At 37.6% G+C, this 22323-nt stretch overlaps 1 protein-coding gene and 1 long non-coding RNA gene across 6 annotated transcripts in view; one reads left to right on the top strand and one right to left on the bottom strand.

Moving 5' to 3' along the window:
- Positions 1-827: 827 nt before the first annotated feature.
- Positions 828-6129, bottom strand: LOC143673745 (uncharacterized). Its single transcript, XR_013170579.1, has 4 exons — positions 5904-6129; positions 3021-3127; positions 1675-1731; positions 828-1315 (listed from the first exon to the last, which is right to left on the bottom strand). It is a non-coding gene; the product is annotated as an uncharacterized LOC143673745 (long non-coding RNA).
- Positions 5549-22323, top strand: part of LOC143673742 (cytosolic carboxypeptidase 1) — a 262732-nt gene continuing 245957 nt past the window's right edge. For all 5 annotated transcript variants that reach the window (XR_013170577.1, XM_077148653.1, XM_077148656.1 and 2 more), the window contains exon 1: positions 5549-5744. The gene's annotated coding sequence lies outside the window, so the exon portion shown is untranslated. The remainder of the gene's footprint in view (positions 5745-22323) is intronic.

Raw genomic sequence — 22323 nt, forward strand, 5'->3', positions numbered from 1 at the left:
TAAACTATTCTTTCCTTCTTTTTGATCAGCATAGCCTTGTTGATCACATGGTGCCAGAGCCAGGCTCATCCCTGGGAGTCATACACCATATTGCTCAGGAGACTTTCATCCCTGGATGTCAAGTCCCACGTAGGCGTGAGGGTAATGATTTCACTCACAGAGATGGGCTTAGAGAGAGAGAGATGCCACATCTGAGCAACAAAAGCAGTCCTCTGGAAGTAACTCTTAGGTATTACTATATGTAGGCTAAGTTTCTCTGCTACATAAATAAGCTTCACAAGAGCAAGCCTCAAGATCAAGCACTAGGCCTACTGACTTGGGAATCCCCAGTGACCCACAACTTCTTGAATTAAACAAATAATATAAAATAAAGGTTATTTGGCCTGAGAGACTCAAAAGAAAAGCCATGGAAAACCATGCTGTTGTCTGACTTCAATTTCTGAGATAGGAACTACAGGTCTATAGTCCTTTGGAAAATTAAGATTCCTATTACAGGAAGGCTGAAAGCACTGTAGAAATTTTATATATTTGGGGAATGCCATATATATGATGAGTTGACTGAGGAAGAAAAATATCAAGCCTGGTTTACAGATCAGTCTGTATAATACGCTGGCATCACCTAAAAGTGGCTAGCTGCAGCATTCCCACCCCACTCAGGGGTGACCCTGAAGGACAATGGTGAAGGAAAATCCTTCTGGTGTGCAGAATGTTGAGGAGCATATTTGGCTGTCTATTTTTGGAATGAAAGATCACCAGAAGTGGTGCATATATATATTATAACAAGATGTTATAACAAGATGTTATATATACACATACACACACACACGTACATATATAATAATAATAATAAGATGGACAAAATGATGCTTTCTGCAGATGCTGGTTTCTTTCACCAGCCATCCCATGGTTGGTTTGGTTAATGGACCCATGAACAAAGTGGCCATCGTGGCAGGGATGGAGATATGCATGAACTCAACAACATGGACCTACCCTTATAAGGCTGAGCTGAGCTGGCTAACACTTCTGCTGAGTGCCTAACCTCCAACAGCACAAACCAATGCTGAAGTCCCTTTGGGTAGCTTCTCCAACACATGGTTCCTGAAATATACAGTGGCTACCAGCACCCCGTGGCCAGTACTTCTGATGAGATACGTCCCTGTAAACAGCTTTCTCCAGCACCATAGGGGAGTAGATTTCCTGCACGTTCCAGAGGACAAATTTCCAGCAAGTTCCACTGGTGCAGCACCACAGCATCTTCTCTACCATCTTGTGAACCATGGCTGTGCCTCTTCCTATCAGGTTCCAAATCTCAGCCCTAAGGATGTACAAATAATGGAATAAATAAAGTCTTCCATGGATTCGACTGTTGTCCTGAAATTTTCATCTTGCTGTGATCACAAGAATCAAGGGTGGTCTAGTCCTCAGAGGGTGAAAGTATCTCCAAATTTCATATACTTTAAAACAGTAAATAATGCTATTTCAAGAATTTATGCAAATTTATTTATTCTATTAGACACCTGAAGCCAAATATACTAAGATAATTTTGGATGACTTTTGCCATTTTAAAAATTCAAATCTTTTATACTCTCATAAATTGTTGTTTTAAAAAGTGTTATCCACAATGTTGATTCAGACAGAAGCAATCATGTGTGAAGGAAGCTTTCCATTACTCACCACTGGTTTTAGGCCAATGCAATGTATTGCCATCTGTGTTCTGTGACTGTTTCAAAGCTGGAGAAAAACAATAGTTAACATTTGTAAGTGCTTTATGATGTGCAACATACTTTCACATAGACTATATCTTTTAATCTACTGAAGAACTTTGAATGCTAGTTATGAGGGATTTAAATAATATAGCTTTAAATGTTTTCTTAAAATATTATGTCATTGTAGAAAATTTAATAAACATTGATAATCAAAGAAATAAATGTTAAAAGACTTCTAATTTCACCAAGTGATAACTATCATTAAACCTTTAATGTATATTCTGCCAATCTTATTTTTATACATTTAAAGACTATGTTTTTATAAAACTGGGAACATGTTGCATGTAATCAGCTAATGCAACTAACAGTATATAATTTTTTACATCATTAGATATTCCTCTTAAACCATATTTCTTAGGTCCTTTTGGATTAGGACATCTTTAAAAAATCAAATGGAAGCTATGTACACTAAGCCCGAGAAGCAGCACGTATGCTACACAAATCAAATTTCTCAATCAACAGAGGAAGATTTAGGTTTCGTTGGGCTTGCAGATATATAATTTGGGGTATACTGTTTATTCTTTTTGTCTTCAATTTTATTTTTTTTAGTTTGCATGATTACTTTAAAGAATTTTAAACAACTGAAGTGGACAGCACCTACCCTACCTTGACTCAAGCAATTTTAGTATATAGAATGACATTTTTGCTTACAGAATTGTTTCAGACTTTAAGCACATTTTATAGTATAATTGTTCTAAAACTAATTGGATATATAATCGAAACATTTCATTGACTTGCTTGCTTTTTAATAATATGCTAGACATTGCAGGGTATTTCTCAAATGTGAGATGAACTTAATTTTGACTTTTTATTTTTGTCTTTTACCTAATTAACAATTAGCTAATATGAGTATCAGTTATTCAGGTAGTCTTTTGGAAATGCTGAACATTAAATAGGAAAAGGAAGTACTTACAGTATATATTTGTGATTTTTGTTAAAATAGAACACTTGCCTAGGTTCTAGGATTGAGAACCAGACCTGAATATGATAGTAAGTTTCTTTTTCCTTGAACTGTGGAGAAGCAGTCTAAAAGGTGTGGGGGGGATGGGGGCAAGGCATAAACTTACATATAAATATAATTAAAACGAGAAATCACAGTATCTTGCTGGAAATCTGGGGATTCACTTTCTTTTCTTCTGAGATCTGTTCCTGAAATTTACGAGAAATGCTTAGGTAGAAATGCTTCATGATTACAATATGGCTTCCTCTTCTCCCCTAGAAAATTCTATAACTTTCAGCAATTCAGCTACTCACAGGAGCCTGCTCATGTAAGGAGTTGTCTTCATCCCTCACTTCATTTGCTTCAAGGTAAATCCATGTCTTTTCATAAAGTAAACCCACTGGGCTCCAGGTGAAGAACCCTGTTGAACAAAATGATTTTTAACGATTCCTAGTAATCTACTGTACTATGTTTTTACCCAGATGCTTTCTGCTGTACACTTAAAATGTTACTATAAACCACTTTGGGATAACCATCTTTATAACTAAATCTTTGCATGCTTTTCTGGTTATTTCCTTAAGGCAAATAAATGCCTGTAAGAGGATCAAAGTGCATGACAAATTTTAAAGCTTTAGATTTGGCAGGAATATTTAAGCTCCATATCACAAAAGAAGAAAGTGTTGGGCAAGTGGCTTACACATATTCATCTTTGAACTCAACTTTTCTCATTCCAAATCATGTATCATTTACAGCTGACCACCAGACTGTTGGAAACCATTTGCCCCTGTGAAAGGTTTGGCCTGCAGAAATGACTCCATTAGGAGAGGCTGGGGTTGCTTCCCTCAGCTTCATAGCGTTGCCACTTTCACTTAAGTTTGGCTCAGGTGGATCTTACTGCATTTCTGCTCCATGTTCTATTTGTGGTAAACCTTTTACTTTGACACAGGATAGTTATTTCCTCGTTTGTTGAGAGTTATTATTTGATTAACTCCTCAGATGATCTCATCTGATACATGAGAGATGCTGAACAAATTGATGATTGCCAAATGATGATGTTGAATACTTAGAATTCTACAGCTCTGGAGGACTCATTTCAGAAACCTCATGATCGATCTTACTCTCCTGTCATTTATGGTTTCAGATGTAAACTGCTGCAGAGTTTTGAGAGGTTCAGGATGGTTCTAAATCTTATGCCTATAGAATTTCGTTATAAAGTTTGATCTCTTATATTGTTGCATTTTATCCCTTACCCTATTAAGGGCACAGAAGTAGGGAAATCAGCACAAAGGAGAAAGACATAGCTGGAGTACCAGGCACTGGCTATAGAAATTTCAGGAATCCCAGTTAAATGAGTACCATTCATGTTGCCAAACTCTGACCTACATTAGGCAGTTATTTATATTTAATTTTATATATTATAATGAGGTTTATTGAGGAAGCTGTTTTAAATAGTGCAGCGACCAATTGGACTATCTGCTCTTTCCTAGTTGTGTGGATTTACCTCAAGGGTCTGTGTCTTGGCCATCAAAACACTAAAGTGCATTGCTGATGTGGAGTTAAAATTCTACAAGCACACACATCCACACTTACTTCTATACCTTTTTATATTACAGATTGAGTCATTTAGGAATGTGCTATTTTTGAATAAAGTTTCACGTATGCTTGCTGTATTTAATTTCTATACAGTTAAATATTCTTACATATTAGATGTTCTTAGATAACACTCTTCAGATTGGACTGTTTGGGGTATGTAGTTGCTTTGAAATTATTAAATATACTGTAAACCTACGTTTTGGTGCTCACAATGGGGAAACCATGACACATAAAATGGCAGTCTCTTGTTCATAGACATCACCCAAGTAGCAAACGAGAAGAAGCACATGTGGTACATCTTGGATTTCTTTTCCAACCCCCTTCACACCCACTTACTTTTGTTTAAAATGAGAAAATGTAACAAAAACCTCACAGCTTTAAATTTATTTTCCTAGCCGGCTCTAATAATTTTACACTCCTTGCTGGCCACCATAAACAGCAAAAATGATCCATGCTCTTAGAGTAAATGGTGTCAAGATTTTAAAATATTATATTGTAACTCGCAACAGGATGTATCAGTATTAAATCTGACACATTGCCTCGGCTTAGATAAAACATTGTTTTTTCACATCAGCGGCCAATTTAGCATTACCATTTTCGTGACTATTTGTAATCATATTACAAAGAAGCTAAATAAATCAATAAATCGGCACGCTGTTTTGCTCGCTGCAGTACTTGGGCATCTAATTTATTGAGGTGTGGCCACAAGATGCAATTTCGTCGTTTTCTAGGAGTCCAGCTGTGGTCACAGCACTTCCCTTTCAGCCTCTTATGGTCGATTCTCCTTGAGGTCAGGGAAGGTGTAGGCATTACCGCTGTCCCCAGGGTCTGAGGAGACCCCTGAAACCACGTGGGGAGAGGTAAGAACCGCTGGTCCGCTGTGGCTGAATCCTCTTCATACGGTGGTGGGGGTGAGCACCGGCTCAGTTTCGGGAGGAGGAGAGGACACCCGCTGGGGCGTACGAGAGGGCGACTTGACGAACGTGAGCAGCCGAACACCCACTGATCTGCTTTCTTTCTGCTGCAGCCTCACCGGCGTCAATAAACCACGGGGCGCGCAGCCTGCCCCCGCCTCGCGGCTTTGGGCGAGTCCTACACAGCCGCGCGTGAGCTCCCTCCCTCTTTCCCGGCTGCGCTTGCGCCCCGCCCATCCTCCCTCTCTCCCGGCTGCGCGTGCGCCCCGCCCTGCCTCCCTCCTGGCGCGCGCAAGCCGGCCGGCCTGGGCGTGCGGTGGGCGGGCGCCGTGCTGACGTTGTCCGGGATGCGGCCAGGTTCCGCCGCGGCCGCCGCCGCCTCTGCCTGGCCTGCCACCCGGGTTTGTATGAAAACACCCCAGCGGCTGGCGGCGAGGGATACGCCGTGCGCCCAGAGAGGAGCTGCCGGCTCCACAGGCGCGGAGCCTGGTGCTGCAGCTCGGCCCGTTCCTGTCAGCGCCCATCGTACCGGTGAGAGCCCCTCCGCCGTCCTCCGCTTTCCCGCCCGCTCGGCCGCCCCTCCGCTGTTCCGGGCCGCGTGAGCGGCGGGCGGCATCCTGGGGGAGCAGCCGGGAGCGGAACGACCTCGGGTGGCCGCGGTCTGTTCCCGGATACCCTGTCGCCCCTTACCTGACGGGTTGTGTAACGCGAGTCTTTTAGGGGGCGTGGGTGTCCCCGTTCTTGTGGGGAAATCCTGAAGGCTTAGAGGTTCGAAAGGCTCCTGGAAAGCGCCGCCCCGTGTCCCCACCTTCGGACGCTTAGTCGCCCCCTCTCCCCGCCCGAGTCCTGCGGAGAGGCGGGGCCCCTCTTCTGCCCTGCGTCTTCTCCCAGGCCCCGAGCGGGTCGCCGCATTACAGCGCGGAGCAGGGGCTGGGGGCGAGCACGCCCCGCCCTGAGCACCCACCCCTTTTGTAAGCTCGCGGGCCGTATCCGGGACCCTCGTGCCTTGGAAATCCAGGGGTGTGGGGCAGAAGAGCAAGGTGGGATTTGGTTTGAGATCGGCGATGGTTACGTTTACCGCCTCATTGGATGGTTTGTGCTGAGGTGTGTTCTCTGTTGACAACTTGTCGCCTTGTGCGTTTGATTTGAAACTGAATCAGATCATCCTAGATGACAGTGCAGAGTTTCGCCACTGCCTTCTTTCCTGGGTTGCGGGTTCTTAGTTGCAGGTATTAAAGGACTCCTAAAACCAGACGCATGCAAAGGCTTCCATGACTTTATGGTCATTTTCTCTCACTTGTGCCATTTAAGCCTCGCTTTAGTACCAGTCCAGTTTTGAGTTAGTAGGTTTCCTTTTCGGCCACTTCCACATTATAGAATGGAGTTTTAATGCATTATAGTGTAATCGATGTGACTTGATAACCTAAAGCTCGTTTCCCTTTTAGTATTGCTTGCTTAAGTGCCTTATGGTCTAGTTCCACTGGTGGCCAAATACATTGTAACTTTAACGGAAACTGTCTTTGGCAATATTCTGTATGGTGGTGGTGACTTTTTGTTTTGTGTTTTCTTTCAGCCGTTGGGAATTGTAGTAGGGTTTAATTATAATGGGTGACAATTGGTAATTAGAAAGGATTTTAACAGTCTTTTTGGTCACTCATTTTTCATTTACCTATTATCTCTGTATTTTAATCTTTACGTATATTAAGTTGTCACTTTCCTTGTCAGCATCAGAATTGTTCTTACAAGTTGCCTCTGAGTAAACCAGCAAGTTATTTTTGTAATTGTTTTGTGGAATGTTTTCAGTTCAGTAAGCTGAAAAAGAAGTAATTGATTTAAGATGTTTTAAAATGATATATATTTTAAAACATGTGCCAACTGTTCAGCAAAACCAAACAAAACTCTAAAAGATCTAAGTATAAGCATTTCCTGTGTAGAATTACTGTGAGTTGCTCTTTATCCATTCCTTATCTCTCATCCTTAAGACACAGTTCTGTTATGACTTGTTCATTTTCCCATTCGACTTCTTTTGAGTTAAATTCTGTCATGAAGTTATACGTTCATTGTTAATGGCCTCAGAACTCTCCCTCAAATTGATTCATCACATATTTAGAACATATTTAAAATGCAGTTCTGAAATGAAGGGTAGGCTTAAACCTACTCTTGCAGCTTGCAAACAGGAAAAATCTTTAAATGTATTAATGTTTATTCAGACTTTTATAGAAGCAATTTTTATAAAACTTTCCTAATTGACTTGAATTGAGATATTATTTTCTTTAGAGAAATCTACCCAGGCTGCTGTATTATAATGGTTTTACCTCTGCTAGCAGAGGGAAAGATCTTTGAGAATTCGTGAAATTATGTAATTTATATTTTAGTCTCCATTTTAGATTTAAAAAAAAAACTTTTCCACAATACTCGCCTTCCAAAATCTGTTCTTGTTTGAAGTCCCCAGTGCCTGGAAGTTGAACACGAAGTGAATTAATAATGGATGAAGCTGTCAAAGAGCCCCTTGTAAGTTGGAAGTTTCTTTTAAGCAATGAAGTCACAATCCAATAGAGATTGTGTAGGATGGGCAATGAATTTTTTTTTTTTTAATATTTTTATTGACAAGACAACATACAAATGCAAACATTCTTAACATACAAACATTCCATACTTGGTGCACAATCAGTGGCTCACAGTATCATCACTTAATTGTATATTCATCACCATGATCATTTCTTAGAACATTTGCATCACTCCAGAAAAAGAAATTAGAAGAAAATAGAAATAACTCATACATACCACATCCCTTACCCCTCCCTCTCATTGACCACTAGTATTTCCATCTACCCAGTATATTTTAACCTTTGTTCCCCCTATTTTTTCTATACCCTTTACCACTCCCTTTCATTGATCACTAGTAATTCACTCTACTCAATTTATTTTAACATTTGTTCCCTTTATTATTTCTTAATTTTTTTATCCATATTTTTTACTCATCTGTCCATACCCTGGATAAAAGAAGCATCAGGCACAAGGTTTTCACAATCACACAGTCACATTGTAAAAGCTGTATCATTATGCAATCATCTTCAAGAAACATGGTGACTGGAATACAGCTCTGCAGTTTCAGGCACTTCCCTCTAGCCAGTCTAATACATCTTAAACTGAAAAGGGGATATCTATATAATGCATAGGAATAACCTCCAGGATAATTTCTCCCCTCTGTTTGAAGTCTCTCAGCCACTGATACTTTATTTTGTCTCATTTCTCTGTTCCCTCTTTCGGTTGAGAAGGTTTTCTCAATCCCTCGATGCTGAGCCCCAGCTCATTCTAGGATTTCTGTCCCACGTTGCCAGGGAGGTTTACACCCCTGGGGGTCATGTCCCATGTAGAGACAGGAAGGGCAGTAAGTTTGCTTGCTGTGTTGACAGAGAGAGAGAGAGAGAGAGAGAGAGAGAGAGAGAGAGAGAGAGAGAGAGAGACAGAGAGAGAGAGACCACATTTGAGCAACAGAAGAGGTTCTCTGGGTATGACTCTTAGGCCTAATTTTAGGTAGGCTTAGCCTGCCCTTTGCAGGGATAACTTTCATATGAACAAACCCCAAGATTGAGGGTTCAGCCTATTGATTTGATTATCCCCACTGCTTGCGAAAATATCAGAAATTATCTAGATGGGGAAGTTGAATTTTGCCCCCTTTCTCCCCATCCCCCCATGGGCAATGAGTTTTAAACTTCTGCATTTTCGTTTTTTTTGGTTACTGTGATTGTGTACTCTAGTTCAGTGGCTAAGGAATTGGACCTTGGAGCCTGATTGAAAGGGGTTTTAACTTGGCTTTGCTTTAGGCAAGTGATTTATCCTCTTTATGTTCCAAGTTTCTCATCTAAAGATGTGGATAAAATGGTACATACCCTTAAGAGTAAATGAGTTAATTCTTGTGAAGAGCTAAGGGAATGCTTAGCTTCCATTGCCTGGTGCATAGTAATTATTGTTATTATTACTTGTTATTGTTATTATTACTTTTCTCATTCTTCCAAGGGATCTAATAATCTGTCAAAAATGACTCTGGTCTGACAGGGCATTATTATTGCAGATTAATTACACTGTGACCCATTAGCTCCTTTAGGGCTATATGAGAGCTTGGTCTCAGTGTCCTACCTTGGAAGCATATGAGCCAGTTTTAAATAGAACAGCTAGACCCTGAGCTGGGTGTCCTGGGGATGCTCCTAGAGAGCTGCAGAAGTATCCCTTTCTGTCCCTTTTGACAGAACCTTGGATTGTCTCCCTTATGTTGGTGATGGCTGCTATTTTAATCACCTGTTTTTGAGTTTGTGCTTAAGTGTTTCTTTGACTGTCACATGGTGCCATCAAAAATAATACCTATTAAAATAGATAAAAGGAATACCATATTTATTTGCTTAGGATTTTGCATGATGTGTCCAGGATATACAAATCACTTCATTTAAGCATTCTTTGTTTTATTTTATCATTGATATTAAATGGAGTGAAGCTAGTTTTGATTTAACATTGTGTTCCTCTTCAACTTTGATGTAATTTTCCTAGGAAAGTTTTTTCTTTTTTATAATGAATTATTTTTTTGGTAGAGAAGTTGTAGTTTACAGAAATATCATGCATAAAATATATAAAATACAGAGTTCACATATACTATCCCATTATTAACACCTTGTATTAGTATGGTACATTTGTTTATAATTTACGAAAGAACATTTTTGTAATTTTACTATTAACTACAGTCCATAGTTTACAGTAGTATTCATTGTGCTGTACAATCCTATGTTTTTTCTTTTAAGTTTTATTCTAGTAAGATATATATGACCTAAAATTTCCCCTTTTAATCACATTCACATATATAATTCAGTGCTGTTAATTATATTCACAATGTTGCACTGCCATCACCACCATATTACCAAAACTTTACAATCAACTCAAATAGAAATTCTGTACAATTTAAGCATTAACTCCCTATTCTCTACCTAGGAAACTTTTTAGTTAATGATTTTATGGACTTTTTCTTCTTGTTTTTTTAGTGCTATGAGATTAATCCTCTGTTCTTTGAATAGATATTCTCAAACTTTCTGGTCTCTGGACCATTCCACCATCTTAAAAAATACTGAGACCTTCAAAGGGATTTTGTTGCTTGTAATTATTTGTATTACTGTATTATAAATTTTAAAGCAGAGACATATGAAAATTTTTACTAATTCATTTAAAAGTGACTATTATAAGCCCATTACATATTAATATAAATAATATGTTTTTAATGGTAGACATTGAGTTTTAGAAAACAACATAACATAATGAGAAGGCATTGTTTTACATTATTGTAAATCTCTAATGTCTGGTTGAATAGAAACAGGTGGATTCTCATATATGCTTTTGTATTCAGTTTTTTGTTTGTTTGTTTGTTTTCAGTTTTTTGCATTAAGTTATTTGGATTAAAGTATGGGGAGAGAATCCAGCCTCACATAGTTAATGGCTGTTGAAAAGGGAATGGGCATTTTAGTAGTCTTTTCAGATAAGTGGATTTGTTTCTTTAATACTACATCAAAGCTCAATGAGTGGTAGTTTCTTAAAGGTTGGGTTCAGTGTGAAATCTGAACCCATATTAATGGATTTTTCATATATTGTTACATTAAAATCCATTTGTCTGAACTTTGAATTACCTGTGACTGAATTTGTTACACCATACTTTGGTCAATTGGAAAATATTGGTTCACTGAGTTATTCTGATCTTCCAAATGTTGATAGATTTTATTATATAAAATCAACAAATCACTTTTGTTAATATTACCACCCATTCCATCAGAAATCTCTTTCAGTATTGGGAAACAGTCAAGATCATGAAATGATGTTGGATTTGCGTTTTTTCAGAATTCTCATTTTTTCCTTGAAACCTCAAATTTTATCATTGGCAATAAATATATGTCAGTTCTCTCCCTGAAGTAGCAATCTTACTTTGTTAATTTCTGAGAAGACCTCTACCAGAATACTCAGGTCTGATTATCACAGTCTGTCAGACATTTTTTTTTCCAAGGGGAAATGGTGCCTCATGAAAAAAAGAGGCTCATTTATTTAACTTTTTATTCTGAACAGTCACACAGCACTTTCCCATATTCATGTATTTGAAATTTAGATTTTTTTTTTTATATTTTGATTTTTACTGTGATATTAATAGGAGCTGGCTTTGGGCTGTGTAACTTTCTTTAAAAAAAAATAAAAAACACACCTAAATCATTTAATGGATCAGAGTCATAGACTGGAGGCAGAGAAAGGTGTGTTCAAAGTAAGAATTTTAATTTTGTCTGTCACCTATGTGCTGGTTTGCAGCTGTTATGCAACCCAGGAAAGCTGAGTTCTTCTAATCCAGTCTTGTGGGGGCAGACCCGCTATTGGGTGGGACTTTTTGATTAGGTTGTGTCTATGGAGATGTGAGTTGCCCATTCAAGGTGAGTCCTATTCCTTTTACTGGTGTCCTCTATGAAGAGAATAAAAGGCAGAAAACAGCTCAGAGCTGAAAGAGAGAGCAGAGAGGTGAACCCAAAACACGGATCTTTGGAGATGCAGAAGACACCGGAAGCCCCAGGGCACACCAAAAGCTGAAAGAGCCATTTGAAACCAGAAGCTGGGAGAGGAGGACAGCAGAAGTCAGTCAACATGTGCTTTCCTGTGTGCAGAGAATCCCTGGATGCCATAGGTCTTTCCTTAGAGTCAAAGTATCTTTTTCTGGATGCCTTGCTTTGAACATTTTCATGGATTTAAGACTGTAAACTTGTAGCTTAAGAAATCCCCTTTAAAAGAGCCAATCCATATCTGGTGTGTTGCATTCTGGCAGCTTTAGCAAACCAAATACTCAGGAATTTTGGCAGGTGTTTGAAAAGTCTAAATATAGTAGTTGGAATCTGGGTTGGGGAAGAGTAATATTAAATAAATTATCTAATTAATTGATGTACAATGAGTTTTTGCTCCTGAAACAATAAAACTCCATTCTTAGTATAGTTAAAACATCACACATCAAAACAAATAAGGCCTTTTGTAAATGCCTGAAAAGTTTATGAAGTAGTGTGTGAAACTTGCATGTTTTGAGATGCAGATGAATGATCAGGAATGGCATAAAGTTGTTATAGGTTTACACTTACTCAAATTTTTTGATGAGAAGAAAATAGGTGAAGAATATAAAAGGACAGGTGAATATATTCTTGCCTGTCTGCAGCTTGGGCTTAAACATTCATAAAATAATCATTAAATTAATAAAGTAATCATTAAATGTCATTCATAAAATAATCATTAAATGTCATATGAGCAAGGTAACTGGAAGGTGCTATAAACGAAAAGATAGTAATTCACACTAGATTAATATAACATGGGCCATCTCCAATGTATGTATTTCTTTCTCAGTTTAAATGTTAGATTGAGGTAATAATTTCTGACTATATCTTGGAATTTTACTCCTATTTCCTTTAGACTGCAGATACTTATTTGCCTCCCTCCTCAGAATTTCTCATTTGTTTTTCTTTAATGATGCTACCAAGAGTATGGGCATCTGCTTTGTGAGATTTCTTTTTTTAAACTTTTTTTTATTGTGTAGTGTAACATAAATACAAAGCAAAGAAAAAAACTCGGGCGGGCCATGGTGGCTCAGCAGGCAAGAATGCTTGCCTGCCATGCCAGAGGACCCGGGTTCAATTCCTGGTGCCTGTCCATGTAAAAAAATAAAAAACTCATTCACCAAAAAAAAAAAACCTCAAAAGTTTTCAAAGCACTCTTCAACAAGTGGTTACAGGATAGGTCCCAGAGTTTCTCATGGGCTACCATATGATTTTTCCTTCTAGCTACTCCAGAATATACGAGGCTAGAGGACTTAAATACTTCTTTTATCATCACAGTAGATTTTAGCCCATTTTATAAATAGGTTGTTTTTTCTTTTGTAGAGTTGTATGATTTTTTTGTATATACAGGAAATCAGACCTTTGTCTGATATGTGATTTCCAAATATTATGTCCCATTGAGTTGGCTCCATCTTCACCTTTTTGACAAAGTCTTTTGAGGTGCAGAAGGATTTGATTTTGTAGAGTTCCCATGATCTATTTTTCTCTTTTGTTGCTTGTGCTTTTAATGTAAAGTTTCAGAAGCTACCTCCTATTACTAGGGCTTGAAGATGTTTCCCTACATTTTCTTCTAGCAGCTTTATGGTGCTAGTTCTTATATTTAGGTGTTTGATCGACTTGGAGTCGATTTTTGTGTAGGGTGTAAGATAGGGGTCCTCTTTCATTCTCTTAGCTATTGATATCCAGTTCTTCCATGCCCAGTTATTGAAAAGATTATTTTGTCCCAGTTCAGAGGATTTGGGGGCTTTGCCAAAAATCAGTGGCCCATAGATTTGGTGGTCTGTTTCTGCACTCTTGATTCAATTCCATTGATCATGCTTCTTTCTTTTTCCCAGTACAATGCTGTGTTTTTTGATTTTTAAAAAATTTTTTAATTCCAAAAAATATAACAAACACAAACTTTCTAAACATATGATCATTCCATGCTACATATATAATCAGTAATTCACGATGTCATCACATGGATGCATATTCATCATCATGATCATTTCTTAGAACATTTGCATCAATTCAGAAAAGACATAAAAAGACAACAGAAAAAAGTTCATACATACTGTACCCCTTACCCCCTCTTTCACTGATCACTAGCATTTCAATCTACTGTATCCATTTTAACATATGTTCCCCCTATTATTTATTTTTATTCCATATGTTTTACTCATCTGTTGATAAGGTAGGTAAAAGGAGCATCGGACACAAGGTTTCCACAATCACACAGTCACATTGTGAAAGCTATATCATTAGTCAATCATCCTCAAGAAACATGGCTACTGGAACACAGCTCTACATTTTCAGGCAATTCCCTCCAGCCTCTCCATTACACCTGAACTAACAAGGTGATATCTATTTAATGCATAAGAATAACCTCCAGGATAACCTCTCGACTCTGTTTGGAAACTCCTCAGCCATTAACACTTCATTTTGTCTTATTTCACTCCTCCCCATTTTTGTCGAGAAGGTTCTCTCAATCCCTTGATGCTGAGTCTCAGCTCATTCCAAAATCTCTGTCCCATGTTGCCAGGAAGATCCACACTCCTGGGAGTCATGTCCCACGCAGAGAGGGGTAGGGTGGTGAGACTGCTCATCATGTTAGCTGGAGGGAGAGGCCACATCTGAGCAACAAAAGAGGCTCTCTTGGGGGTGACTCTTAGGCCTAGATTTTAAGTAGACTTGACCTATCCTTTATGGTAAGTTTCATATGAACAAACCCCAAGACTGGGGGCTCAGCCTATAGCTTTGGTTGTCCTCACTGCTTGTGAGAATATCAAGAATTCGACTTGGGGAATTCTCCCCGCTCTCACCATTCCCCGAAGGAGGCTTGGAAATACTTTTCCGCTCACTGATCAAATCACTCTGGGATTCATCGGGGCATCACTCTGGACAAACCAACAAAATCTCATGTCCTACCTGAGATTCCAAGTACTTATGGCGTTCAGTCAAACTATCTACATAAGTTGTATTAGGAAACACTCTAGTCAAAATATAAATTTTGTAACAAATAAACGTTTTTTGCTTTAGTCTTACACATAAGGTGACATTTTAAAATATTATTACCATCTATTTTCAGCACCCTGCAATAATGACATTCCTTTGTTCTTCCTCATGCAAAAACATTTTTAAAATTTGTACATTGTACATTTCACTATTGTTATGCACTCTAGGCATTCCTAGATTATACCATCTCAATCTTTAACATCTTTCTTTCTGATTTCATTTATGTCCCCAGCCCTCCTCCCTCTTTCATTCTCACATGCAGCTTCATTCAGTGTTTTAACATAATTATATTACAGTTAGGTAGAATTTTGTGCTGTCCATTTCTGAGTTTTTGTATCCAGTCCCTGTTGCACAGTCTGTATCCCTTCAGCTCCAATTACCCAATATCTTACCCTATTTCTATCTCCTGATGATCTCTGTTACCAACGACATATTCCAAGTTTATTCACTAATGTCATTTCATATCAGTGAGCCCATACAGTATTTGTCCTTTAGTTTTTGGCTAGTCTCACCCAGCATAATGTTCTTAAGGTCCATCCATGTTGTTACATACTTCATAAGTTCATTCTGTCTTAAAGCTACATAATATTCCATCGTGTGTATATACCACAGTTTGTTTAGCCACTCGTCTGTTGATGGACATTTTTGCTGTTTCCATCTCTTTGCAATTGTAAACAATGCTGCTAGAAACATTGGTGTGCAAGTGTCCATTTGTATCTTTGCCCTTAAGTCCTCTGAGTAGATACCTAGCAGTGGTATTGCTGGGTCATATGGCAATTCTATATTCAGCTTTTTGAGGAATCACCAAACTGCCTTCCACAGTGGTTGTACCATTTGACATTTCCAGTTAAGCTACATTTCTTAATTCATCACTTGCTTAGGTACTGCAACCCATGAACTGTTCTCTGGAGTTTTAAGGAAGGGATATCTGTATAATGCATAAGAATAATCTCCAGGATAACCTCTTGACTCTGTTTGAAATGTCTCAGCCATTGAAACTTTGTTTTGTCTCATTTCTCTCTTCCCTCTTTTGGTTAGGAAGGCTTTCTCAATTCCTTGATGCCGGGTCCTAGCTCATCCCTGGACTCTGTCCCACATTGTCAGAGAACCTTATGCTCCTGTGAGTCACTTCCCAAGAGGGAAGGGCAGTGAGTTCATCTGCTAGGTTGGCTTAGAGAGAGAGGCCACATCTGAGCAACAAAGGAGGTTCTCTGGGGGGTGAGTCTTAGGCCTCATTTCAAGTAGACTTAGCCTGTGCTCTGTAGAAATAAGTTTTATAGGGGTGAACCCCAAGATCGAGGGCTCGGCCTATTGATTTGGTTGTCCACACTGCTTGTGAGAATATCAGGAATTCCTCAAGTGGGAAAGTTGACTATTTCTTCCTTTCTTCCCATTCTCCCAAAGGGACTTTGCAAATACTACTTTATTCACTGCCCACATTTTTCTGGGATATATTGCAAATACTTATTTTTTCTCTTTAATGTTGTATAATTTTTTAAATATCAACTATATCTAGAAAAAAAGTAAATTCATAGAGACGGAAAGTATATTACAGGGTACTGTATAATTGTGGGGAGAAGGGGAGTCATTGCTTCATGGGTACAGAATTTCTGTTGGGGGTGGTGAAACAGTTTTGGTAATGGATAGTGGCAATAGTAGAACAGTAGTGTGAATGTGATTAATATCTTTGATGTGTACACATGAAAATGGTTAAAATGAGAAATTCTGTGTTTATGTACATGTTAGCACAAAATGTAAGAAAAATAGTTCATTTTTGTTATTTTCTGTTAAGTTTTGACTTTAGGTGTTTTCTTTCCTTGATTTTGTTTTTTTAAATTAATTAATTTTATTATATATTATATATCACATACCATGTAATTATCAAAAGTATACAATCAGTCGTTCACATATCACCATATAGCTGTTAGATGAAATTTATCATCACATCGACTTGTTTTGTGAAAAATAACATATATACCAAAAAAACAGTAAATTTCAAAATATGTCACAACAATTAGTTGTAGAACAGATTTTAGAATTTGGTATGAGTTACAATACCTTGCTGTAATATACTAGAAACTAAAAGAAATAGCAGTATACTGATTGAACAATCATACTAGTGTGTTAAACCTGACCTGCTCGGTATAACTCCACCACCAGCTTTGATCTTTCTATCCCACTCTTTAGGGGTAATTTGGGCTATGCTCATTGTAACGTTTTCATGTTATAGGGGGCTCTCTATAATATGGGATAGGAGGATGGAACCTGTTGATGTTCTGGAGAGGCTGGGCCCTATGCATTTCAGGACTTATCTGCTCCAGGGACCTGTCTGGAGATTGTAGGTTCTGGAAAGTTACCGTAGTGCATGGAACCTTTGTAGAATCTTATATAATTACCTAGGTGCTCTTTTTTTCTTTTAATTTAGAATATTTAATTAAAGTGATGATTTCTAAGAGCTTTATTTTCCAAAAGCAAACCAAATCAAAACAAAATCCAAACACCAAACATGAGACTAAGACTACCATAAAGAAAATAACTGCTAGACCTTTTTTCAACTAAAACACAGTAGTAGGACAGTATCTAATTCCAGAGGATTCAATGAAATGGTATTGTTCAGTTTGTCTATACTAAACATATGTATATATAAAATACTATCCTAGGCATTATAGAAATAACAAAGTTCAATAAAAACATCAAATGTAGCATCAATTAAATGACAGCAGTTAAACTAAAATGAAAACCATTATAGTTACTTTTATTTTTTATTTGTCTTTTAATTTATTTATTTTTACTGTTTTTATTGATAATCAACATGCAAACACAAGCATTCTTAGTGTACAAACATTCCATTCATGGTATACAATCAGTGGCTCACAGTATCATCACATAGTTGTATATTCATCATCGATCATTTCTTAGAACATTTGTATCACTCCAGAAAAAGAAATGAAAAGAAAAAAGAAAAAAACTCATACATACCATACCCTTTACCCCTTCCTTTTATTGATCACTAGTATTTCCATTTACCAATTTATTTTAAATTTGTTCCCCCTATTATTTATTTTTAATCCATATTTTTTTACTCATCTTTCCATTCTGTAGATAAAAGGAGCATCAGACACAAGGTTTTCGCAATTACACAGTCACACTGCAAAAGCTATATCATTATACGATCATCTTCATGAAACATGGCGACTGGAACACAGCTCTGCAGTTTCAGGCACTTCCCTCTAGCCTCTCTAATACACCTTAAGCTAAGAAGGGGATATCTGTAAAATGCGTAAGAATAACCTCCAGGTTAACCTGTTTTTGCTTTGTTGAATTTGTAGATAACTACGTACAGATTTCATATTAAACTGACACAAGATGATTTTGACCTTGTTCTTGATGCTGTTTTAGGAAGCATCAGGGTGCACACAGGATGTTAAAAACCTGCAGCAAAATTTCATTACTCTCCTATGGTTGGCATAGGATATTAGTGTTTCACAGAAATCCAGAACTTTTTCAGGAGGAAATCATTAAATCTCATCTTGAGTGTATGTTTTTCCTTCTTGATGTCATCTTCTTAGCATGAGTAGAAGAGTAAGAAGTTTTCTTACCCAGGTTTGCACCTGTTTGCAAAGAGAGGGAAAATACTGTAATATTTTGTTCAATTTTGTTCTTCCAGGTCAGCAAGTCTTTGAGATTTGCAATTATCCTTCCTCACTTAAGTTCAAACAGCAATGGAAACATTTGAAGATTATTTTTTACCACGTGACTTCTTGATATTTTACCAAGAATCTTGTCACTTAAAATCTAAAACATTTTCTCTGTGGCCTTGTAGAGCAGAGTCTTGTTCAGCTGTTTCATGTGATGAGAGATATTTGTTAAGTTGCCTGGTTTCAGTAGCTGTTCATTTTCAAAGTCCTTAGCAGAAATCTGGCCTAGAGTTGCTTTGAAAGTGCTCCTGAAATTCATCTTCATCTCAGAGAACTCTTCCTCTTCCAAACGTTGATTTTCTGTATGTCACAGAAGATTTTTTTGACTCTTTGTTCAGGTTTTCACACAATTCTTTAAACAAGTTTTAGTGTAGCAGATGTTAGTTTAATAAATTGTTTTTTTGTAGCTTTAAATAAAACTTTTTTTTTCATGTCATCACTCAGAGCTTTGGGTACTTTTCTGTGAAGAAAACAGGCCATTGTGAAGTCAGATTTTTTGTGTGTGTTTTTTTTTTATTATTAATTAATGGAAAAAAAAAAGAAATTAACCCAACATTTAGAAATCATACCATTCTACATATGCAATCAGTAATTCTTAACATCATCACATAGATGCATGATCTTAGTACATTTGCATCGGTTTAGAAGAACTAGCGACATACCAGACAAAGATATAGAATGTTAATATAGAGAAAAGAAATAAACATAATAATAATAGTAAAAAACAAACAAACAAACAAAAAACAAACAAAAAGAAAAAACAAACAAACAAACAAAACCTATAGCTCAGATGTAGCTTCATTCAGTGTTTTAACTTGATTACTTTACAATTAGGTATTATTGTGCTGTCCATTTTTGAGTTTTTGTATCTAGTCTTGTTGCACAGTCTGTATCTCTTCAGCTCCAATTACCCATTATCTTACCCTGTTTCTACCTCCTGCTGGACTCTGTTACCAATGACATATTCCAAGTTTATTCTCGAATGTCCGTTCACATCAGTGGGACCATACAGTATTTGGCCTTTAGTTTTTGGCTAGACTCACTCAGCATAATGTTTTCTAGGTCCATCCATGTTATTACATGCTTCATAAGTTTATCCTGTCTTAAAGCTGCATAATATTCCATCATATGTATATACCACAGTTTGTTTAGCCATTCTTCTGTTGATGGACATTTTGGCTGTTTCCATCTCTTTGCAATTGTAAATAACGCTGCTATAAACATTGGTGTGCAAATGTCCGTTTGTGTCTTTGCCCTTAAGTCCTTTGAGTAGATACCCAGCAATGGTATTGCTGGGTCGTATGGCAATACTATATTCAGCTTTTTGAGGAACCGCCAAACTGCCTTCCACAGTGGTTGCATCATTTGACATTCCCACCAACAGTGGATAAGTGTGCCTCTTTCTCCGCATCCTCTCCAGCACTTGTCATTTTCTGTTTTGTTGATAATGGCCATTCTGGTGGGTGTGAGATGATATCTCATTGTGGTTTTGATTTGCATTTCTCTGATGGCCAGGGACATTGAGCATCTCTTCATGTGCCTTTTGGCCATTTGTATTTCCTCTTCCAGTAGGTGTCTGTTCAAGTCTTTTTCCCATTTTGTAATTGGGTTGGCTGTCTTTTTGTTGTTGAGTTGAACAATCTCTTTATAAATTCTGGATACTAGACCTTTATCTGATATGTCATTTCCAAATATTGTCTCCCATTGTGTAGGCTGTCTTTCTACTTTCTTGATGCAGTTCTTTAATGCACAAAAGTGTTTAATTTTGAGGAGCTCCCATTTATTTATTTCCTTCTTCAGTGCTCTTGCTTTAGGTTTAAGGTCCATAAAACCGCCTCCAGTTGTAAGATTCATAAGATATCTCCCTACATTTTCCTCTAACTGTTTTATGGTCTTAGGCCTAATGTTTAGATCTTTGATCCATTTTTTTTTTTTTTTTTTTTTTTTTTTTTTTAAAGGAAAGACAGAGAGAAGGAAGGAAGGATAGAAGGAAGGAAGAGAGGAAGAAAGGGAAACATCTTTTAAACATTTTCTTGTTTTATTGTATTTTGTTTCTCCGTTTTCGTTACATGGGCTGGGGCCGGGAATCGAACCGAGGTCCTCCGGCATAGCAGGCAAGCACTTTGCCCGCTGAGCCACCGCGGCCCGCCCCTCTTTGATCCATTTTGAGTTAACTTTTGTATAGGGTGTGAGACATGGGTCTTCTTTCATTCTTTTGCATATGGATATCCAGTTCTCTAGGCACCATTTATTGAAGAGACTGTTCTGTCCCAGGTGAGTTGGCTTGACTGCCTTATCAAAGATCGAATGTCCGTAGATGAGAGGGTCTATATCTGAGCACTCTATTCGATTCCATTGGTCGATATATCTATCTTTATGCCAATACCATGCTGTTTTGACCACTGTGGCTTCATAATATGCCTTAAAGTCCGGCAGCGCGAGACCTCCAGCTTCGTTTTTTTTCCTCAAGATGTTTTTAGCAATTCGGGGCACCCTGCCCTTCCAGATAAATTTGCTTATTGGTTTTTCTATTTCTGAAAAATAAGTTGTTGGGATTTTGATTGGTATTGCATTGAATCTGTAGATCAATTTAGGTAGGATTGACATCTTAACTATATTTAGTCTTCCAATCCATGAACACGGTATGCCCTTCCATCTATTTAGGTCTTCTGTGATTTCTTTTAGCAGTTTTTTGTAGTTTTCTTTATATAGGTTTTTTGTCTCTTTGGTTAAATTTATTCCTAGGTATTTTATTCTTTTAGTTGCGATTGTAAATGGGATTCGTTTCTTGATTTCCCCCTCAGCTTGTTCATTACTAGTGTATAGAAATGCTACAGATTTTTGAATGTTGATCTTGTAACCTGCTACTTTGCTGTACTCATTTATTAGCTCTAGTAGTTTTATTGTGGATTTTTCCGGGTTTTCGACGTATAGTATCATATCGTCTGCAAACAGTGATAGTTTTACTTCTTCCTTTCCAATTTTGATGCCTTGTATTTCTTTTTCTTGTCTAATTGCTCTGGCTAGAACCTCCAACACAATGTTGAATAATAGTGGTGATAGTGGACATCCTTGTCTTGTTCCTGATCTTAGGGGGAAAGTTTTCAATTTTTCCCCATTGAGGATGATATTAGCTGTGGGTTTTTCATATATTCCCTCTATCATTTTAAGGAAGTTCCCTTGTATTCCTATCTTTTGAAGTGTTTTCAACAGGAAAGGATGTTGAATCTTGTCAAATGCCTTCTCTGCATCAATTGAGATGATCATGTGATTTTCTGCTTTGATTTGTTGATATGGTGTATTACATTAATTGATTTTCTTATGTTGAACCATCCTTGCATACCTGGGATGAATCCTACTTGGTCATGATGTATAATTCTTTTAATGTGTTGTTGGATACGATTTGCTAGAATTTTATTGAGGATTTTTGCATCTCTATTCATTAGAGAGATTGGTCTGTAGTTTTCTTTTTTTGTAATATCTTTGCCTGGTTTTGGTATGAGGGTGATGTTGGCTTCATAGAATGAATTAGGTAGTTTTCCCTCCACTTCGATTTTTTTGAAGAGTTTGAGGAGAGTTGGTACTAATTCTTTCTGGAATGTTTGGTAGAATTCACATGTGAAGCCATCTGGTCCTGGACTTTTCTTTTTAGGAAGCTTTTGAATGACTAATTCAATTTCTTTACTTGTGATTGGTTTGTTGAGGTCATCTATTTCTTCTTGAGTCAAAGTTGGTTGTTCATGTCTTTCCAGGAACCCATCCATTTCATCTGAATTGTTGTATTTATTACCATAAAGCTGTTCATACTAT

The sequence above is a fragment of the Tamandua tetradactyla genome, chromosome 2 (assembly GCF_023851605.1).
Source record: "Tamandua tetradactyla isolate mTamTet1 chromosome 2, mTamTet1.pri, whole genome shotgun sequence".
Classification (NCBI taxonomy): Eukaryota; Metazoa; Chordata; class Mammalia; order Pilosa; family Myrmecophagidae; genus Tamandua; species Tamandua tetradactyla.